Below are 20689 nucleotides of genomic sequence, written 5' to 3'. Positions count from 1 at the left end.
TCCCCTCCAGCCCTGCTCGCTACCAGTCCCCTCCAGCCCTGCTCGCTACCAGTCCCCTCCAGCCCTGCTCGCTACCAGTGCCCTCCAGCCCTGCTCGCTACCAGTCCCCTCCAGCCCTGCTCGCTACCAGTCCTCTCCAGCCCTGCTCGCTACCAGTCCTCCCCAGCCCTGCTCGCTACCAGTCCCCTCCAGCAACGCTCACTACCAGTCCCCTCCAGCCCTGCTCACTACCAGTCCCCTCCAGCCCTGCTCGCTACCAGTGCCCTCCAGCCCTGCTCGCTACCAGTCCCCTCCAGCCCTGCTCGCTACCAGTCCTCCCCAGCCCTGCTCGCTACCAGTCCTCCCCAGCCCTGCTCGCTACCAGTCCCCTCCAGCCCAGCTCGCTACCAGTCCCCTCCAGCCCTGCTCGCTACCAGTCCCCTCCAGCCCTGCTCGCTACCAGTCCTCCCCAGCCCTGCTCGCTACCAGTCCTCCCCAGCCCTGCTCGCTACCAGTCACTCCAGCCCTGCTCGCTACCAGTCCCCTCCAGCCCTGCTCGCTACCAGTCCTCTCCAGCCCTGCTCGCTATCAGTCCCCTACAGCCCTCCTTGCTTGCTATCAGTTATTTACACCTTCAGCAATGTCCCATGTGGTGCTGGCAGTTTCCACGGCCCGACTGTGATTTTCTGTAATTCTGGGCATCTCTAACACCTGCAGATAGTTTCTATCGTTTCTTCGATTTTTGTAGCTTGAATTCTTTTTCCTCGAATGGTCAGTTTCATCTTCTAATAACTCTTCTTTGTTATCGTGACAGCATTAACTTCGGATTTAGCATCTATTGCACGCAATCCCTGCTACTTTCTCCTAAACAAAGCCACGCAATGTCTCATTCAAGTGCAGTTTGCCAACAGAAAATTCACTGGAGGGTGAAATTCACCTTAAATTTGCTTCTAAAGAATAAGATTCTTCCCTTTGGTAAAACGCTCTGTTGGATCCTCCATATAAACCGCAGACTCCTCACAGGCCACATAAAGAATACAAAGTCTAGCAATTGCTCCTGTGAGCCAGCAGGTGGCATTACAGGCCCTCATCAAGAATACGTTTCTCATCCAGGTGTGGGAGACGTACTGAATATAGGCGCAACCAGTGCGTGGCGAACAGCAGTTTGTTTCCTATTTTTTGCATGTTCTGAAACGCGCAGCATGGCTGGCAAGGCTGAATGTGCACTGGCAGTCAGCAGAGACTGACGTGGTGGCCTTATTAACTCCCCGAAGGCCACTCCGCAGAATCGGGAAGCAGGCAGATGGTGAGGAGTCTGCAGCAAAAGAATAGGTTACCTTTGGGAACAAGTACCAAAGCACCACTGAAGTGCCCCTTCCAAAGAGGTGGGTGCAAGAAGTTCTGCAGGACGGGTCAAGGCTAGTGGAGCCCTCACACATCAATTACTCAAACTGACCCTTTTAGATGTGAAAATGACAAGCACACCCAACAGATTTCAATCCTTTTAACTTTCTTCAACAACAATTCCGGACTTTAGTAGATAATTTTTTTTAACGTCCTGCTTATTACAGGTGTTGGTTTAATTGATTTGTTCGGTTGCACAGCGAGTGCTCCACTATTCTTGACATAGTTTGGGTTGGGTCATTGGCTCACTCCAGGATCTTGCCATGACAGGTCGTGGCAACAGATGTGACAATAGTGCTGAGCACTAAACATATTTTGATCGCTAGGCTTTAAAGGAGGGTGTGTGCGACACCCTCTTTTTAGAAGTTCAGCCGGTTGTCCTGCAAGATCAAACTGGCAAAACGCCTTCCTTGTAAAAGTGAGCATAGATAGAATAGTGCCTCGTGAAACTATGCACAGATGTCCTGGACAAGACCATCACTAGCTGGAGACCGAGTTGTAGTTTTCACTTTAATGAAATGAGAGCTTTGGCCTCCAGGGGGATCCTTCTGGTCAAACAGAACAGCGCGATGCAAGGAACACTCTAGTTTTTGGAGCGCCTTTAACTTTTTTTGCAGAAGGAAAATTATGAATTTCATTAACCCAGTTCCCCCTAGTCCTACTGATATAGAACCAACACACTGTAGGTACAACCGGTACACTGGATGCGGTCAGCACGCTTGATGGACTGCTCCACATGGAAAGTTTACAATCATTTCCGAGAGAAAGCAAGCAAAGAGTCTGGGGGGGGGGGGGGGGGGGAAGGACAGCGAGGTTTAACTGAAGAGGCGTGTGTGGATAAAGCAGACGCAGAGTCGAACAATGCCCCCTACTGGCGCTCAGGGGAACTGCTCAAAATGTTCAAGATCCAGTCTGACGCCTTTGGAATATTCTATGGTAAGGAATCTGCGTCAAAAGGCTCTACCAGTTAGTTTGTTAGGAAACCAAACGAGTATACGGAGGCATCACTGACCAGGCTTGCTTTTCAGTAAGGTGACAATTTGGGGTGACTGCAATTAGAAATAGTTGCCAATGGCAACAGTTTCCGAGTACAGCTGCAGAGACACAAAGGCGCAAGGTTAAGGTGCCCTATGGCATAATGAAGTGAGCAGAAGGGAAGACATGTGAAAGCCCTTTCAAAGCAATGCATCACAACTAGTGATTAGACTCATGAATGGTAATTCGGTAAACAAAGAAAGGCTGAAAGGGTGGATAAGTAGCCTTCCATTAAAGAAGTGTTGGGCCAAATAGAGTAAGAAAGGAGAACAGCAGACCGTTTTTTTTGTTTAAGAAATTTTTATTGAGTTTTAGCAAAAACACAAACAAAGCCATACAATAATACAGTTTTGCCCGTAGAGGGCCGATACGCTTCTCACATTAGTCAACAAAACAAGTACATAGATTGGCGGAAGGAAAGCAAGCGGCCTGGATGAGATCTACTACTTCCAAGGACAGGTCGAAGCCTCTCAATTAGTTCTGCTCAATCCCCCCCCCCCCTCCCTCCCTCCCCCCACACACATGAGAAGGTGTAGATTGTGGAGGCTCGGATGCAGAACATTGCCCTCCTGTTGAGATAACAGATCCTTCCTAAGAGACACATGAAGTGGCAGACAGAAGCTCAGGGACAGCAGTTCAGAGTACCAGACACACTGGGCCAATCCAGGGCTACCGGAATGAGTTGTGCTCAGCCCTGCCGGACTTCTTCAGGACCCACAGGCTTCGGGGCATTGGTGTAAAGGCATATAGGAAGCCGTCTTAAGAGACCCAAAAGAGGGAAACTCCAGAGCACAAAAAGCTGGGCACTGAACATTTTGGAAAGCAGCAAAAAGGTCTACCAAGGGGTGCCCAATCGCGCAAAGATGCCTTGTATCACCTTTGGGTGCAGACATTTCTCATAGTCGTCAAGATGTGCTTGATTACTTCACCTTTACTAATGCAGAGTGATCCCGCTAAATGACCTAGTGGAGTACGAGTCAGGGTCACAACTTCAGTGCTTCAAAAGGAGAGCATGCGACATCATGCCTACATGCTTGGCAGAGAGTTCCAGTAGATTTATTAGATGATGCTGCTGCTGCTGCTCCACCAGAGACCTCTGAGCTGCACATCATCCAGGTAACCTCCTTAGCCAGGATACGGTACACCTGTAACCCCTGTGACTTAGAGGTGCCCAAGTAGAATGGTCTTCCACATGAGATAGTAGCATCCACCATAGACCACTGAAAGCCCTGTGACATACTGAAGATACAGATCTGGTCTAGGAAACCTCTCTAATGTTTAGCCCATGCAGACGCAGGTTGCACTGAATGACTCCATATGTGCCACAGAGCTTGAAGCACTAGCAAGATACATGATGCTAGTTGACTAAGAAGTGTCAGACAAAACTGTAACTTAGCCTAACTGACTCCGACTTCATGCAGAGGTGGAAATAGCTTCAGGACGACTGTGGCGTGACTCAGCCAATGAACGGCAATCTCTGAGAAAGTCGTGATGAGATTTGGACCGAATAGAAACCTCCAGAGCAGGCAATACTGACATTGTGTTTTCCAAGTGATCCAATGCAAGCTGAGGCAAACTGACCTTCAAAAGCCAGTGTCCCAACCTGCAAAGATGGACGGGACGATCACCATGGTTTTCATAAAGAACAGATGGCCTGATTTAAGGCTGAATTGAAAACGTTTAATTCCCACTACCAAGCAGAGGTATTCCCTGTGGGACTGGCACATCAATGTAGGTGACCTACAGTTTCAATCCCGATCCAAGTCCAGCAGCTTATCATCCAGCTTCTATCCTTCTTGTGAAATAGGAAGTGCAGCAAATAGCATCCCATTACCCACCTGCCCCTGGCACTATTTCGTTGGCACCCTTTGCAAGCATCATAAATCCTTCCCTGTAAATGATACAAGTGTTTTCTGGGGCAGTCAGTGTGTGAACTGAGGAAATGTGGGTGGAGGTGTTCAGAAAGTAAAGAGGGCATATAACTACTCAGACAAATTGTAGGACATACTGGTCAGACCTGTTCAAGCTGGTGTACTAGTGTGCAGACACCAAGGTCCTCATGAGGGTTACCCTATATGGAGAAATCTGTTTGTAGAGTGGGGAGGATCGGTAAGGAATCTGCAGCTAGATAGAGTATCTACCAGTAAGGCGTTACCTTAGGCATTGTCTGATAAAGACTTCTAGCCACAGATTCCTTACCTTACAATAGCTACCCAAGCAATATAACTCTCTGAAAGTGGATCTGAAACAGATTTAGAGCAGGAAGTACTGGAGGACTGAAAGGACAATGTGCCAGCCATGACAGGCCAGACTATCCAGGCAATAGTGTTTGGTAAAAGTGAGCAAAGACGCCCAAGTGACAGCCTGACAGCTGACCAGAACAAGAAGTCTGCAAGCTAACAAAGGGGTCGCAGCCTTGGTTCTGGTGGAAAGAGCCAACAAGCCATCTTGGGTTGCTTCTTGGCCAGTGCATAACAGATTTTAATGGAGAGCATTAACCATCATGAGAAGTTCAGTTTCTGCACAAACCTCCCCTTCTTCACCCGACGAACGCAATGAAGAGTTGAATGTCCACATGGAACTCTCTGGTGCGATTGTTGTAGAACAGCAATGCTCTTTTTGGGTACAGGTGGAGGTTCTCTTGCTATTTGGAAGGGTGAGGTGGAGAAAAGAAGGTAGACAATGTGATGGCATGGCCTACGTGAAAAGTTGTTAACACTTTCAGCAAAAATGAGGCACCTGATCTCAGAATCAGTTTGTCTGGGAAAAAAGTTGTGTAGGGTTTGCAAACCCTCATGGCCTATGTAATGGAAATTACAAACTTTGGATTTATGGTCATCAAACTTGCAGAGCATCTGTGCAAGTGCTCAAAGAGAGGGTGCATTAGGAAGGTCAAAACTAGGTTCACGTACCAATGGAGCATGATGAAGGGTTATGGAAGGAACATATGCATTAGTCCTTTTAGAAATGGAGTCCAGACAGATGACATGATCAGGAACGGCTGATTGGGCAACTACAAGAATGCTAATATAACCGAAAGATACCCTTTACTAGTGCCCAAACCAAAGTCTTGCGGGGCTGGCAGAAGAATAAATACCAAAACCTACGACAATGGTGCAGAAAGGGGATCAACATTTTTCATAGCACACCAAGCCACAAATTTGCACCAAAAGCAGTAGTACAATGTCTTGATTGAGGGACGCCTGGCTGCCAGAATTACAGGTTTACTCATAAGGTGCTTGCATAATTTCTGTACTTTGAGGGCAGAGTTATTTTTCCAAGTGCAAAGGCTTATCTATCGGGTCCAAAAATATATTTGAGGGGTCCTCTCACCCACAGCTTATTGTGGCATGGTTCATCCTCGGCGACCCCCCCGCCCCACAGTGGAGTAAGATGGTACTAATCTATAGGACTCAACCAAACATTGGAGTTCTTCGATACTAGCCACAAAGCTTAAACATTAAATTAACCCACAAACGATGTATTGTGTGTGTGTGTTTTTTTTATTACTTATAATAAAGAAATACTCTTTGGGTATACCCTTAGGTGTTTTTAATTCATTATCTGGACCGTTGTCTACTCTCCTCAAAATAATATTAAATAACTCCCATGCTTGGTTGAATTCAAAGGAGTAGTACCATCAGGCTATCCTGTGTAGGGTGCAGCGTCAATTTCTGGATCTCCAAGTACTGGCTTATGGCAACTGTTAATGTGAGGACTCTCAACCAGGGCGAATAGGGTTTCAACAAAGCTACCAAAATCAGTTCAACTGAAGCCCTGTTGAATAATAACAGGCTCCAAAGATCTGGGTTTCAGAATGCTTTTCAAAATGTTACTTTTCGTCTTCTAAATCTGTATGGGTAAATGCAACCCTGTGCTGTCGTCTGATCTATTATAGCAAAAGAGGCCCTTTCATCCGCCGGGGTCTCCAGAGTAAAAGAAAATTCAGATGAAGTACTGAGGTCACTGGTATTCAGTAACTCAAGGTATAGACTTGCATCAAAGTGAGTAAGTGGGTTCTGACATGCCTAAATCAGACATTTTTTAATTGTGAAAGTCAGTTTTGAATCTCTGGCAGGAGTGAGACGCCAAATGGACTCTCACCCCTGGTAAGCTTCTGTTGAAAAGTTACCATACATACCTCCTTTAAAAAGGTCTGCTGCTGTGCAGCTGGGGTTAGAGCCCTTGCACGGCTTACACCTATGTAAGCTGGTGAGAGAAAAACTGTAGTCTGGATATGTCTGGAATCTGTATATGGGTACCTCTGCTGCAGATGGGACCCAGAATAAATTGGTCATGGCTTGTATAGGCATGATCATTTATTTGGTCATGCCTTTTATCCCTTTTCTTTTTGACAAAGTGTATGTCTTATGTGCTTCTCACTTTTTTCCTGAAAACTGCACAAAATATAAATTTTGGATTAGTGTGAGACAGAAAAGTGAATTATATCTCTCTGAGCCAGTCCTATTAAGATCCAGACTTTAATCTACAGTACTGTGCCAAGTAACTCTCTCTACTGGCCATCTGGCAGCTCAAAGCCTCACAACAACAATATTCACTCATAACCAGCAGACTTGACTACGGTAGCGCCCTCTAGGCCGGAATCAACAAATCTCTACTCCACAAACTCCAGACTGTCCAGAACGCTGAAGCCAGGCTTGTCCTCAGCATCCCTTGACAAGACCACATCACTCACCACCTACGAGCGGCTCACAAATGCCTACGAAGCCCTCCACAACACTGGACCCTAATACCTCAACGAAAGAATCGCCTTCTATGCCCCCAAGAGGAACCTTCACTCCGCCGACCTTGCCCTGGCCAAAATTCCACGCATACGCAGAGCCAGAACGGGAGGAAGATCCTTCTCCTTCATCGCGGCCAAGACATGGAACAAACTCCCCCTCAGCATCAGGTGAACACCCAAACAGCAAGAATTCAGGAAGAGCCTCAAGCCCTTGCACATCGGAAGAGGTGCCCGAAATCCCCCCACCAGCGCATTTAGACCCTCACAGGTGAGTAGTGCGCTTCACAAATCCCCGATTGCTAATCCCTCCCACCCAATCAATCAATCAGCCTAAGAAGATAACCAACGAAGTGACCAGCCTTGACATTTTCTTAAAGTGCCAAAGAGTAATAGTCATACCAGCAGTTTTGTAGTGTCAGTAAGAGGAGGGGCTAAGCGAAGAGAATATGCCTTGCCGACCATTCCTTGATTCGGTCATCTTAAAAAATCCCAAACTGCTGAGCAGGGTAGTTGGCCAGTCAGGATAATGCTCCCAGTAAATGCCAGTCAGAAGTACAATCTCTGGAATGGGTAGAAATACCTACCTTCTAGATCTCTCCACACTTAAACACTTGCACAGGGGCATAGACTTAGAAAGAAGATGAACAATCTTGCTGGTGAACCCCCGCCAGGCAGGAACTCCAGACTTGCACTATTTGTACACGGTTTCAAGACCAGTGGCACTGTGTAGCCCACTTAAAATGGTGGACAGTATAAGGTGGACCTGCTTGGGGACTTGAAGGAGAAGGTTCCCTTTGACTTATGTGGACTGGTCCTGATGAGTACCCCTGAAGTGTGCCCCCCTGACGTGTGCTGTGCACACGTGCTCTGCAACAGGGCAGGAGGCTCTGGGAAGTGCAGACTGAAAGTATAGTCTGCCTTGATGTACTGAAACCAGAGATGTTCATGTGCAGCAATGTTAGTGGATAACAGAAGCGCACAAAGGGTCTGGAGCATCGCAACATATCCGCTCCCAGACAATCTTTATCTCCTCGGGGAGGGCCAGCTCTCTGGGGATCAGTAGATGTAGAACTGTCATTGTGCCCTACGCACCAAAACTACAGTTACTTAATAGCCCGTGGAACACTAGGAGACTGATCTCCATGGTTCTTGATGCAAGGGGCACAGACCAGGAGAACACCATTACAGTCACACTTCTCCAGCTCCCCGTGCTCATAAGCAGCAATTGAGGAGGAGTGGGGGAGGGGGGGGGGAGGGGAGGTGGAACATAACAGCAGAAACCGCAAGCTTTCCCTGCTGCGCTACTGCAGGTAAGAAGGAAAAATAACATGCTAACGCACGGATATGTGCTCCAGCCGGTAGGGAGCTGGCCTGACTACCTGGGCTGTGCTCCCATGCAGTCTCAGGAGTAGGAAAAGCTGCAACCACAGAAGAGGGTTGAGGGGGGAGTGGGAAATGGGCACCTGAAAAAGGAAAATGAGCCAGTAGCACACTGTGAACAAAAGCAAATAGAAACAAAATAAAGATATACCACCCTCATTAGTGGCTAGTTCAAAGGATGTACCTGAAGCAGAAAGGTGCCCACCAGAAGCCCTTGGTGGGTTACACAAGAGCAGGTATATTTGGCAGGCGGTGTCGCAGGAAGAACAAGCATTTACAATGAAATGGTCTAGTCTTTGCTAAAGTTAGAGCTATTGGCATTGCAAATGGCATTTTTTTTTAAAAACATGAATAAATGATATTGTCACACACAGAGCCACACACACACAGAGCCACACACACACACACACACACACAGAGTCACACACACACACACACAGAGTCACACACACACAGAGTCACACACACACACACACAGAGTCACACACACACACACACAGAGTCACACACACACAGAGTCAAACACACACAGCCACACACACACACACACAGCCACACACAGCGCCACACATGCACACACAGCGCCACACACGCACACACAGCGCCACACACGCACACACAGCGCCACACACGCACGCACAGAGCCACACGCACAGAGCCACACGCACAGAGCCACACGCACAGAGCCACACGCACAGAGCCACACGCACAGAGCAACACGCACAGAGCAACACGCACAGAGCCACACGCACAGAGCCACACGCACAGAGCCACACGCACAGAGCCACACGCACAGAGCCACACGCACAGAGCCACACGCACAGAGCCACACGCACAGAGCCACACGCACAGAGCCACACGCAGAGCCACACACACAGAGCCACACACACAGAGCCACACACACAGAGCCACACACACAGAGCCACACACACACACACAGAGCCACACACACACAGAGCCACACACACACAGAGCCACACACACACAGAGCCACACACACACAGCCACACACACACAGCCACACACACACAGCCACACACACACAGCCACACACACACAGCCACACACACACAGTAGCCCGGGCCAGAAAGCGTGAGCAGTAGAAGGACACTCATAACAAAAGGAAGCAGTAATTGGTTCAAGCTACACACACACACCCACACACACACACACAGCCACAAACACACACAAAGTAGCCCGGGCCAGAAAGCATGAGCAGTAGAATGACACTCACAACGAACGGAAGCAGTAATTGGTCCAAGCTACAGAAATACATGAAGAGAAAGTGACGCTGGCGTGCACTGACCTAACAGCAGCCAGCAAATGAGTGACGCTGAAGTCAACCAAAGGTAAGCAAGGGTAAGGTCCAAGCCCCTTTTACCCTAACAAAGTCTCACAAGCAACAGAAGAATGTGCCGTCTCGGGCAAAAAATGATTCTACACGTACAAAGTGCTTAGGCTCACGCACACCAACGTCCTTGCTGAGTGAAGGTCGCTGTGCCCCTTGAGCACACTGACATCACGAGTCGCCTGTAATAGGTAATTACAAACGACTAGGTGGGTCATTTTCTTATTATAGGCACGTTCTGACGTAAGAATTAACCTATAATAAGAAAAGAAAATACACTGAAGGGAGATTAAGTGCTCCCACATATTAAAAAAACAAACACTCAGGATGGCATCCTGGTGAGCACATTCTTGGGGCCCCGGTGTCCCTTCCTCGGGGGCGGGGGCTTTGTGTCCTCGCAGACAATCAGGTTCTTGAGGCGCTGGACTCGCTCAGGATCCGGAGGAGGTTTCTGCCTTTGCGCATCTTGACAGTCCCTATTGCCAGGGCCCTAGGTACCCCACCCTGGCGCTGAAAACCTTCGTATTCAGCCAAGTTGTTGAAGGCACGTACCTCAGGAAAAGGCAATGGCACCTTTGGGGAGTAAAGCAGTAAGAGGGGATCAAAACGATCTGAACTCACATCCAGTTGCGGTCCTGGAGGACTGTCCCCTCTCTCTCCAGCTTGGCCAGCACCGGGTGTTCGATCGCCATCCCCATGGAAATGTTCGGGGGGTCCATAGGCCGACTTATTCTATGCCCGACCCCGGGGTCCTGCTTCCCTCCCCAGGCATGGGATCAGATGATGCCCCTGGATGCCCACTTTCGGGGGCCCAGCTCCCATCCCTGGGAACTCTGGCTCCCTCTCTAAAGAGGGAATCAGTGGGGGCCCCAGCATAGCTTCCTGTCTTAGAGAGGGGTTCGCCGGTGGTCTCTGCCCGTCCTCCAACAGGGGCCCTCCATCCTTCTCTGAAGAGTAGGTCGCTGAAGGCCCCAGCGCGGCCTACCCCCGAGACACTACCACAGACCCGGGTTAAGGGCTCATTACGAGCCCCGGTCCGACCGACCTCCCTGAATGACTCGAGCGGGTGCCGGGCCGCGGGTCGGCTCTCACCTGGGCCTCTGTCCCCTGCCCTGGGGTAGAGATCGCTCGAGTCCCTGGGGCGGCCCTCCTCTGGTCCCCTGTCTCCCCCAGTAGGGATGGGGTCACTAGACTCCCTCCCTTGGGCGCTGCCTTTCCTGGGACTCCTGCCCCGGTTTCCTTTCTTCGAGAAGGGGTCACTCGAGTCCCTAATTCCTGCGCGGCCTTCCCGCGGGCTCCTTCCCGCCTCCCTAGACAAGGGGCCACTGGAGTCCCGGACCCTGGCCCGAGTGCGCCCCTCTGCTGGGTCCTGGCTCCATGCAGCCTGGCGCCGCGCTCTCTCCTCCATGTAGCGGGAGAAGCAGCAGCTGCAGGAACCAGGATGCCCACACGAAAAGAAACCGAAAACAAACCAGGCTGAGGGGAGGGAGGAGAGTCAAGCAGGGGGTGTGACTATGCGGGATACAAGCGCGTACTCTTGAGATCGTGCAGCCAAGAACAGTGCGAAAATTTCCTACGTCCTAATCTCCCAGTGATGGCTCTATAAGTGCTGCCTTTCACCCACGCAGTGCGTGGGGAGCTTCACCAGAACATACAGATTAGAAACCCATGGAATCGCAGTGTAGAGAGTTTATGTCGCAGTGACTCTGCAAAGCGATAAGAAAGCAGCGTTGCTCATTTATTTCACAGGTTACAGCAAAGTGAGCAGGTTGGGGCTTTGGGCGTAAAATGGGAAACAATTCTTCGAGATCCGATAAAATGGGTGTCATGATGCCACATAAAAAGGTAGTGGAATACGAGTTAGTCAACTCACACAGTTATTCTTTAAAAAAAAAAACTCTGCCACAAACAAATCGCATCAAGGACCTCGGGCTGAACAAGCGCTCGCCATCTCCGGAAGGCAAGAGAGGAGGCTCCACACCACCATGTTTCTCCAAGGTCCAACAGAAAAGGCTTGGAGAAACGCCCCGCATTTTCCCCATTTTCCAACTGGGGGGTGTATTTTTCTTGCTCTCCTCTTCCCATTCCAGCCAATGGAAAGAGGAGAGAAAGGACATGTAAAAACACGTCCCTCAATCCGAAATGGCTTGTTTAAGCCCCGTACTCTAAAACATACAATCTGACCAGCGAGACTGCGCAAGCGCAGCCAACGCAGGCCGAGACCTAAAAGCTACAGCAGAAAATGCATACCTGTGTTTGGCAGTAAATCCATTCGCAAAAAGAATAGATGGACAGAATGCAGAACATTCAACACTTTCTTTGTTTGTGCCTCTCCGCATGGCGTACACTGGCGTAGACTGGATTGCCGTAGAGTTGCGTAGAGCAGAGGGGTGTGGTGTAGATTAGGATAGCAGGGTGGGGTAGGGTAGAACGGAGTAGAGTGGCTTAGAAGAGGATTAGAGCGCCTTAGGAGGAGTAGAGTGATAGGATGCAGGAGCTTTATAGTATACATAACGATTCTGCAAGAACTGGCTTGAGTGGATTGAGTCAGAGTGAATTTGATTGGCGCCGAGCCGGTCAGAGTGGCGACTGAAGTCACAGATTGGAATGACAGAGTTGAATGGAATAGCACAAGATGGCGTGGAGTAGAGGAATGTGGAAAGGCGTTGCATGGAGGAGAGTGACATGGAACAAAGTGGCATGGAGCAGAGAGGCGTGGCATGGAGTTGCGTAGAGTAGAATGGCGCAGAGTGAAGCAGAGTTGGATAGAGTTGTGCAGAGTAGAGCAGCACAGAGCTGCGTGGAGTAGCTTAGTGGTGTAGCATGGTGGAGTGGGGTAGAGTTGATTGGATTAGTCGAGAGATGTTGATTGGATTCGCGTAGAGTCGTAGAGTAGAGCAATGGATTAGCGTGGCGTAGACTAGATTGAGTGGTGTAGAATGAAGTCACAGATTGGAATGATTAACGTAGGGTGGAGTGGCGCACAGTGAATGAATCAATGAATGAAGCATATTTGTAGAGCGCACAGTTACTTGAGCAAGAGTGTCCCAGCGCTAATAGTCTCAAACTAACAGACCCGACAACCACACCTAGCACTGGAAGAACTAAGTTTTAAGAGATGTCTTAAAAACAGTCAGGTCTGCTTTAGATCTGATAGAAGCCGGGAGTTTGTCCCACGCTTGAGCTCCCTGGAGCATGAAATATCTGCCCGCTAGGAGTATTCTGGGGATAGCAGGCCAGGCCTATGGAGGATAACTTCAGGGATCTGGCAGGCAAGTAGTGGCTGACCCTTGCCCTGAGGTAGCCGGCGCCCCTACCATGAAGGGCTTTAAGGAAAAATACCAGGGCACAGTACAGTAGAGTAGGCTGGAGCAGAGTGGCGTAGAGCTGAGTAGAATGCCGTAGAGTGGCGCAGAGTAGCATAGAGTGTCAGAGTAGTGGCACCCATTAAACTGGATTTGCGTGGAGAGTTGAGTGGCGTAGAATGGAGTGGCACAGAAGTAGAGTGGCACAGAAGTAGAGTGGCACAGAAGTAGAGTGGCACAGAAGTAGAGTGGCACAGAAGTAGAGTGGCACAGAAGTAGAGTGGCACAGAAGTAGAGTGGCACAGAAGTAGAGTGGCACAGAAGTAGAGTGGCACAGAAGTAGAGTGGCACAGAAGTAGAGTGGCGCATGTAGAAGCTTGTTAGTATGTACAACAGTTCTGTGAGTAGATTGTCGTGGAGTGGGATTGAGTTGTGGAGTGGAATACATCTGCAGAGTAGAGCGGCGTAGAGCAGCATAGAACAGACTAGTGGAGAGCAGAGTGGCTTAAGGGGGGTGGAGTACAGTGTGGTGGAGTGGCAGAATGGAATAGCGTAGAGGGGCCTAGGTTAGAGGGGCCTAGGTTAGAGGGGCCTAGGTTAGAGGGGCCTAGGTTAGAGGGGCCTAGGTTAGAGGGGCCTAGGTTAGAGGGGCCTAGGTTAGAGGGGCCGAGGGTAGAGGGGCCGAGGGTAGAGGGGCCGAGGGTAGAGGGGCCGAGGGTAGAGGGGCCGAGGGTAGAGGGGCCGAGGGTAGAGGGGCCGAGGGTAGAGGGGCCGAGGGTAGAGGGGCCGAGGGTAGAGGGGCCGAGGGTAGAGGGGCCGAGGGTAGAGGGGCCGAGGGTAGAGGGGCCGAGGGTAGAGGGGCCGAGGGTAGAGGGGCCGAGGGTAGAGGGGCCGAGGGTAGAGGGGCCGAGGGTAGAGGGGCCTAGGGTAGAGGGGCCTAGGGTAGAGGGGCCTAGGGTAGAGGGGCCTAGGGTAGAGGGGCCTAGGGTAGAGGGGCCTAGGGTAGAGCGGCCTAGGGTAGAGCGGCCTAGGGTAGAGGGGCCTAGGGTAGAGCGGCCTAGGGTAGAGCGGCCTAGGGTAGAGCGGCCTAGGGTAGAGCGGCCTAGGGTAGAGCGGCCTAGGGTAGAGCGGCCTAGGGTAGAGCGGCCTAGGGTAGAGCGGCCTAGGGTAGAGCGGCGTAGGGTAGAGCGGCGTAGGGTAGAGCGGCGTAGGGTAGAGCGGCGTAGGGTAGAGCGGCGTAGGGTAGAGCGGCGTAGGGTAGAGCGGCGTAGGGTAGAGCGGCCAAGGGTAGAGCGGCCAAGGGTAGAGCGGCCAAGGGTAGAGCGGCCAAGGGTAGAGCGGCCAAGGGTAGAGCGGCCAAGGGTAGAGCGGCCAAGGGTAGAGCGGCCAAGGGTAGAGCGGCCAAGGGTAGAGCGGCCAAGGGTAGAGCGGCCAAGGGTAGAGCGGCCAAGGGTAGAGCGGCCAAGGGTAGAGCGGCCAAGGGTAGAGCGGCGTAGGGTAGAGCGGCCAAGGGTAGAGCGGCCAAGGGTAGAGCGGCCAAGGGTAGAGCGGCCAAGGGTAGAGCGGCCAAGGGTAGAGCGGCCAAGGGTAGAGCGGCCAAGGGTAGAGCGGCCAAGGGTAGAGCGGCCAAGGGTAGAGCGGCCAAGGGTAGAGCGGCCAAGGGTAGAGCGGCCAAGGGTAGAGCGGCCAAGGGTAGAGCGGCCAAGGGTAGAGCGGCCAAGGGTAGAGCGGCCAAGGGTAGAGCGGCCAAGGGTAGAGCGGCCAAGGGTAGATTGTCGTGGAGTGGGATTGAGTTCTGGAGTGGAATACATCGGCAGAGTAGAGCGGCGTAGAGCAGCATAGATCAGACTAGTGGAGAGCAGAGTGGCTTAAGGGGGGTGGAGTACAGTGTGGTGGAGTGGCAAAAAGGAATAGCGTAGAGCGGCCTAGGGTAGAGCGGTGCGGCGTGGCGTAGAGCGGCGCGGCGTAGGGTAGAGTGGGGTAGGGTAGGGTAGAGTAGAGTGGCGTGGGGTAGGGTAGGGTAGAGTAGAGTGACGTGGGGTAGAGTAGAGTGACGTGGGGTAGAGTAGAGTGGCGTGGGGTAGGGTAGAGTGGCGTGGGGTAGAGTGGCGTGGGGTAGAGTGGCGTGGGGTAGAGTGGCGTGGGGTAGAGTGGCGTGGGGTAGAGTGGCGTGGGGTAGAGTGGCGTGGGGTAGAGTGGCGTGGGGTAGAGTGGCGTGGGGTAGAGTGGCGTGGGGTAGAGTGGCGTGGGGTAGAGTGGCGTGGGGTAGAGTGGCGTGGGGTAGAGTGGCGTGGGGTAGAGTGGCGTGGGGTAGAGTGGCGTGGGGTAGAGTGGCGTGGGGTAGAGTGGCGTGGGGTAGAGTGGCGTGGGGTAGAGTGGCGTGGGGTAGAGTGGCGTGGGGTAGAGTGGCGTGGGGTAGAGTGGCGTGGGGTAGAGTGGCGTGGGGTAGAGTGGCGTGGGGTAGAGTAGAGTGGCGTGGGGTAGAGTAGAGTGGCGTGGGGTAGAGTAGAGTGGCGTGGGGTAGAGTAGAGTGGCGTGGGGTAGAGTAGAGTGGCGTGGGGTAGAGTAGAGTGGCGTGGGGTAGAGTAGAGTGGCGTGGGGTAGAGTAGAGTGGCGTGGGGTAGAGTAGAGTGGCGTGGGGTAGAGTAGAGTGGCGTGGGGTAGAGTAGAGTGGCGTGGGGTAGAGTAGAGTGGCGTGGGGTAGAGTAGAGTGGCGTGGGGTAGAGTAGAGTGGCGTGGGGTAGAGTAGAGTGGCGTGGGGTAGAGTAGAGTGGCGTGGGGTAGAGTAGAGTGGCGTGGGGTAGAGTAGAGTGGCGTGGGGTAGAGTAGAGTGGCGTGGGGTAGAGTAGAGTGGCGTGGGGTAGAGTAGAGTGGCGTGGGGTAGAGTAGAGTGGCGTGGGGTAGAGTGGCATGGAGTAGAGTGGCGTGGGGTAGAGTAGAGTGGCGTGGGGTAGAGTAGAGTGGCGTGGGGTAGAGTAGAGTGGCGTGGGGTAGAGTAGAGTGGCGTGGGGTAGAGTAGAGTGGCGTGGGGTAGAGTAGAGTGGCGTGGGGTAGAGTAGAGTGGCGTGGGGTAGAGTAGAGTGGCGTGGGGTAGAGTAGAGTGGCGTGGCGTGGGGTCGAGTAGAGTGGCGTGGTGTGGGGTAGAGTAGAGTGGCGTGGTCTGGGGTAGAGTAGAGTGGCGTGGTGTGGGGTAGCGTAAAGTGGCGTAGAGTAGAGTGGCGTAGAGTAGAGTGGCGTAGAGTAGAGTGGCGTAGAGTAGAGTGGCGTAGAGTAGAGTGGCGTAGAGTAGAGTGGCGTAGAGTAGAGTGGCGTAGAGTAGAGTGGCGTAGAGTAGAGTGGCGTAGAGTAGAGTGGCATAGAGTAGAGTGGCATAGAGTAGAGAGGAGTAGAGTGGCATAGAGTAGAGTGGCGTAGAGTAGAGTGGCGTAGAGTAGAGTGGCGTAGAGTAGAGTGGCGTAGAGTAGAGTGGCGTAGAGTGAATTTGATTGGCATAGAGTTGTAGAGTAGGGTGGCAGAATAAAGTGGCGTAGAATAGATTCTCAGATTGGAATGGAGCAGGGTAGCAGCGTAGAGTAGAGTGGAGTAGGGTAGAGTGGCGTAGGGTAGAGTGGCGTAGAGTAGAGTGGCGTAGAGTAGAGTGGCGTAGAGTAGAGTGGCGTAGAGTGGCGTAGAGTAGAGTGGCGTAGAGTGGCGTAGAGTAGAGTGGCGTAGAGTAGAGTGGCATAGAGTAGAGTGGCATAGAGTAGAGTAGTGGCGTAGAGTAGAGTGGCGTAGAGTAGAGTGGCGTAGAGTAGAGTGGCGTAGAGTAGAGTGGCGTAGAGTAGAGTGGCGTAGAGTAGAGTGGCATAGAGTAGAGTGGCATAGAGTAGAGTGGCGTAGAGTGAATTTGATTGGCATAGAGTTGTAGAGTAGGGTGGCAGAATAAAGTGGCGTAGAATAGATTCTCAGATTGGAATGGTGCAGGGTAGCAGCGTAGAGTAGAGTGACGCAGAGTAGAGTGACAGATTTGCGTGTTATTAACTGCAGCGGTGCAGAGTGGCATAGTCGTGTAGACAGGCCTGGCATAGAGGGGAGTGGATTAGTGAAGCAGAGAGTGGTGTTATGGAGTGGGATGGCATGGAGCAGCCTAGAGTGGAGTAGAGTGGCATGGCACAGAGCTGTGTGGAGTTGTGGGGTAGAGCTGCAGAGCAGAGTGGAATAGAGTAAAGTAAAGTAACAGTGTGGACTTGCTAGAGTGGTGTAGAATGGAGTGGCAAATTGTAATAGCATTGGTTGAGTGGATTGGCACAGGGCGCCATGGAGAAGAGTGGTGTGGTGTAGACCAGAGTGGAGTTGAGTGTGTAGGGTCACAATAGTGTGGCGCAGAGCAGAGCGGCGCAGAGCAGAGCGGCGCAGAGCAGAGCGGCGCACAGCAGAGCGGCGCACATCAGAGCGGCGCACATCAGAGCGGCGCACAGCAGTGCGGTGCTGGCCGGAGCGTCAGAGCATGGAGTGGCACATCGTGGAGTGGCGCAGAATATTGAATTATATATAATACAATAGGTTACCAGTTAAGTCAACCGACGATCTATGTAAACTTCTGATGCCTTTGTTCCGATGCAGGAGTTTGTTTATATGTACAATGAGCAAAAGAAATAGTTCCTGAATTACAGCTCTATCAGTGGACAGACAGAAATTAAGTTTAATCAATCTGTGCTTGGTCTATGCTTCACAGAAAGAAAAGGAATTGATGCCTCCCATGCACTGACTACTTAAGAGGCAGCATAAGAGATTGGCAATGAAACAAAGGTTTGGTAAGCAATGGGCGGGCTTTAAGTACTTTATTGTAAACAATACTCCCTCTCAAGGGCAGCAAGTGCAGGCGAGTCCTAAAAACTGCACTTGCAGGATCCTATACAGATCAGCTCAAATTTGTTCTAGTACAAAAAAAGAAAAAAAAGCATAAGCTGAGGACATTAAGTGCCAGCCATGTTTGTTCTTCTGTCTTTTATTTTACCGTTTGAAGATGGTGAGCACTAATCTTGGGGAAGAATATATATATATATATATATATATATATATATTCACTGAAAAAACCATAGGTTATAGACCATATATAGTTAGGAATTCGCATTTACAAAACCTTATTTTACTCACACAAAACCATTGAAATTCCATATATAGTTAGTTGCACTAACTATATATCGCGCACCCGCAATCCACTGCTGATGATGTCACATATTACATCATTCATGACATGGTCAGTGACATCACTGATGACATCACTGATGACATCTCAAATGACATCACTGATGACATCTCAAATGACATCACTGATGACATCACTGATGACATCTCATTTGACATTACTGATCACATCACTGATGATATCATTCATGTGATAATACGATGGACCTCTTCAGACTCCAATATAACCTTAGATACAATCAGTGTAAACAGACACTCACAGACTGTCACTCATCCATGGAGTTACTCACACACCTAGTCAGTCAATCAAAGAATCAATCACACCTCCATTTCCTCAACTATACAGCTATACAAACTTTACTTATTCAAACATATACTAACACATATTAACTCTCTTATACAATCCCTGATACAAGTTCACAATGATCCATACAGCCACTCACACATTCACTGGCTCTTATGCACAGTTATTTATATATGTAAACTCTCACATGTACTGTGTTTTACATATGTACTTACTTTGACATGTAGCACTGAGATATCCATTCACTCACCAATACACTCATGCACACAGTCAACCGCCCATACAGCTGTTTCCACATGCACTTTTGAAACCATACATCTAGTGAATCAACTGCTCACACATCTATGCACAGAGTCATACACCTCCCAGCCACCCACACACACACTCAGTATCCCATACAAATACTTGGGCAACCAATCAATAACCCATATAGTTACTCATATAGCTACTTATCAACACATGCAACAGTTTACAGAACAACAGACATAATGATGCACAAATTAAGACAGTTTAGTCACTAACCCATGCACTCAGTGAGACACATTTAATCACTCACTCATACAGTCAGTCATGCACCTACTAAATCCTTCATCCAGACACTTATACATCCACTCATTCTTCAATATGTAAGACATATTTTAACTTTACAGAAACATACAGTCACTGGATGTTGTCATCAGTGATGTCATCAGTGATGTCATTTGAGATGTCATCAGTGATGTCATCAGTGATGTCACTGACCATGTCATGAATGATGTAATATGTGACATCATCAGCAGTGGATTGCGGGTGCGCGATATATAGTTAGTGCAACTAACTATATATGGAATTTCAATGGTTTTGTGTGAGTAAAATAAGGTTTTGTAAATGCGAATTCCTAACTATATATGGTCTATAACCTATGGTTTTTTCAGTGAATTTTCAAGGTTTTGTAAATGCTAATTCCTAACTATATATGGTCTATAACCTACGGTTTTTTCAGTGAATTTTCAAGGTTTTGTAAATGCTAATTCCTAACTATATATGGTCTATAGCCTATGGTTTTTTCAGTGAATATATATATATACATACATATATAAACATATATCATCTGTATATCTACATATAAATACAAACATAAATGCATGCATACATATACTTATATGCATTTTAGGGTTGTTAGGGCGTTTTCGTGTGTATTATGTTGCTTTTTTAGGGCTTTTGGGTCAATTAAGTAGGGTTCCCGGAGCCTAGGGCTGAGGGGCCGGTTCAGTTTCGTGCGTATTGGTGTTGGCAAGGTTTTGAGGGATTTTGGCGGTTTTTGGTCGAGATTTGGCCGTTTTATGGCTTTTTTTTGTGTTTGCAGGGGGCGCGTATTCGGGTTGAAATTCGTCCCCGTTCCAGTGGATGGATTGGGCTGATTTTTGGTGAGAGGTTAGGGAATCGCTGGAACTAGTGTCCAGCCAAGTTTAAAGCGGATCGGAGCAGTGGAAGTGCTTTAAAGAGCAATTTTTGTGCGGAGTAGCGAATTGTCATGTTATTCAATGGGAGTTTTTGGTGCGCATGGAGAAGGTGAATTTGGGGTGTTCCAGTTGCGCTAGAGGGACGGGGCTTGGGTGAGCTGTAGGGAGAGTGGATCGGCAGGTGTGCCGAATTTTTGGGATTTGTTGGCCGAAGGGAAGGGTGTGCTTGGGCAAAGTCGATTTGGTGAAAACGGTGCGTTATTTACATGAAAGTTGAAAAAACACTAATAAAAGCAAAGCTAAAAAGCCACCTCATTACAAACAGAATGGCTTTAACTTAAATGAGGGCGAGATCTATTGCATTTTCAATGCTTGTTTACTTTGGTTCCATCAAGAAGGCATTCAGATGTGTCACACATTTGCCATAAATTCTGAATGTTAGCACTCTAGTTGCACATTAGATCACTGTAGTAAAGCTACTGCTCACCAGGGACGTCTGCTGCTGGTATTCAAAGTGCATGTTTCAGTCTGCATGTCAGAATTTTTTTAATGAAATAGAAG

The 20689-nt window shown here is 49.9% G+C and overlaps 1 protein-coding gene and 1 pseudogene across 2 annotated transcripts in view; both read right to left on the bottom strand.

Moving 5' to 3' along the window:
- The window catches only part of CD2AP (CD2 associated protein), a 630446-nt gene that overhangs the window by 92715 nt on the left and 517042 nt on the right, over window positions 1-20689 (bottom strand). The window lies entirely within an intron of this gene.
- On the bottom strand, window positions 10213-11298 carry LOC147707034 (uncharacterized; annotated as a pseudogene).

This window comes from Lissotriton vulgaris, chromosome 6 (assembly GCF_964263255.1).
Source record: "Lissotriton vulgaris chromosome 6, aLisVul1.2, whole genome shotgun sequence".
In the NCBI taxonomy this organism is placed as follows: domain Eukaryota; kingdom Metazoa; phylum Chordata; class Amphibia; order Caudata; family Salamandridae; genus Lissotriton; species Lissotriton vulgaris.
This window is presented reverse-complemented; position numbering and strand designations above follow the sequence as displayed.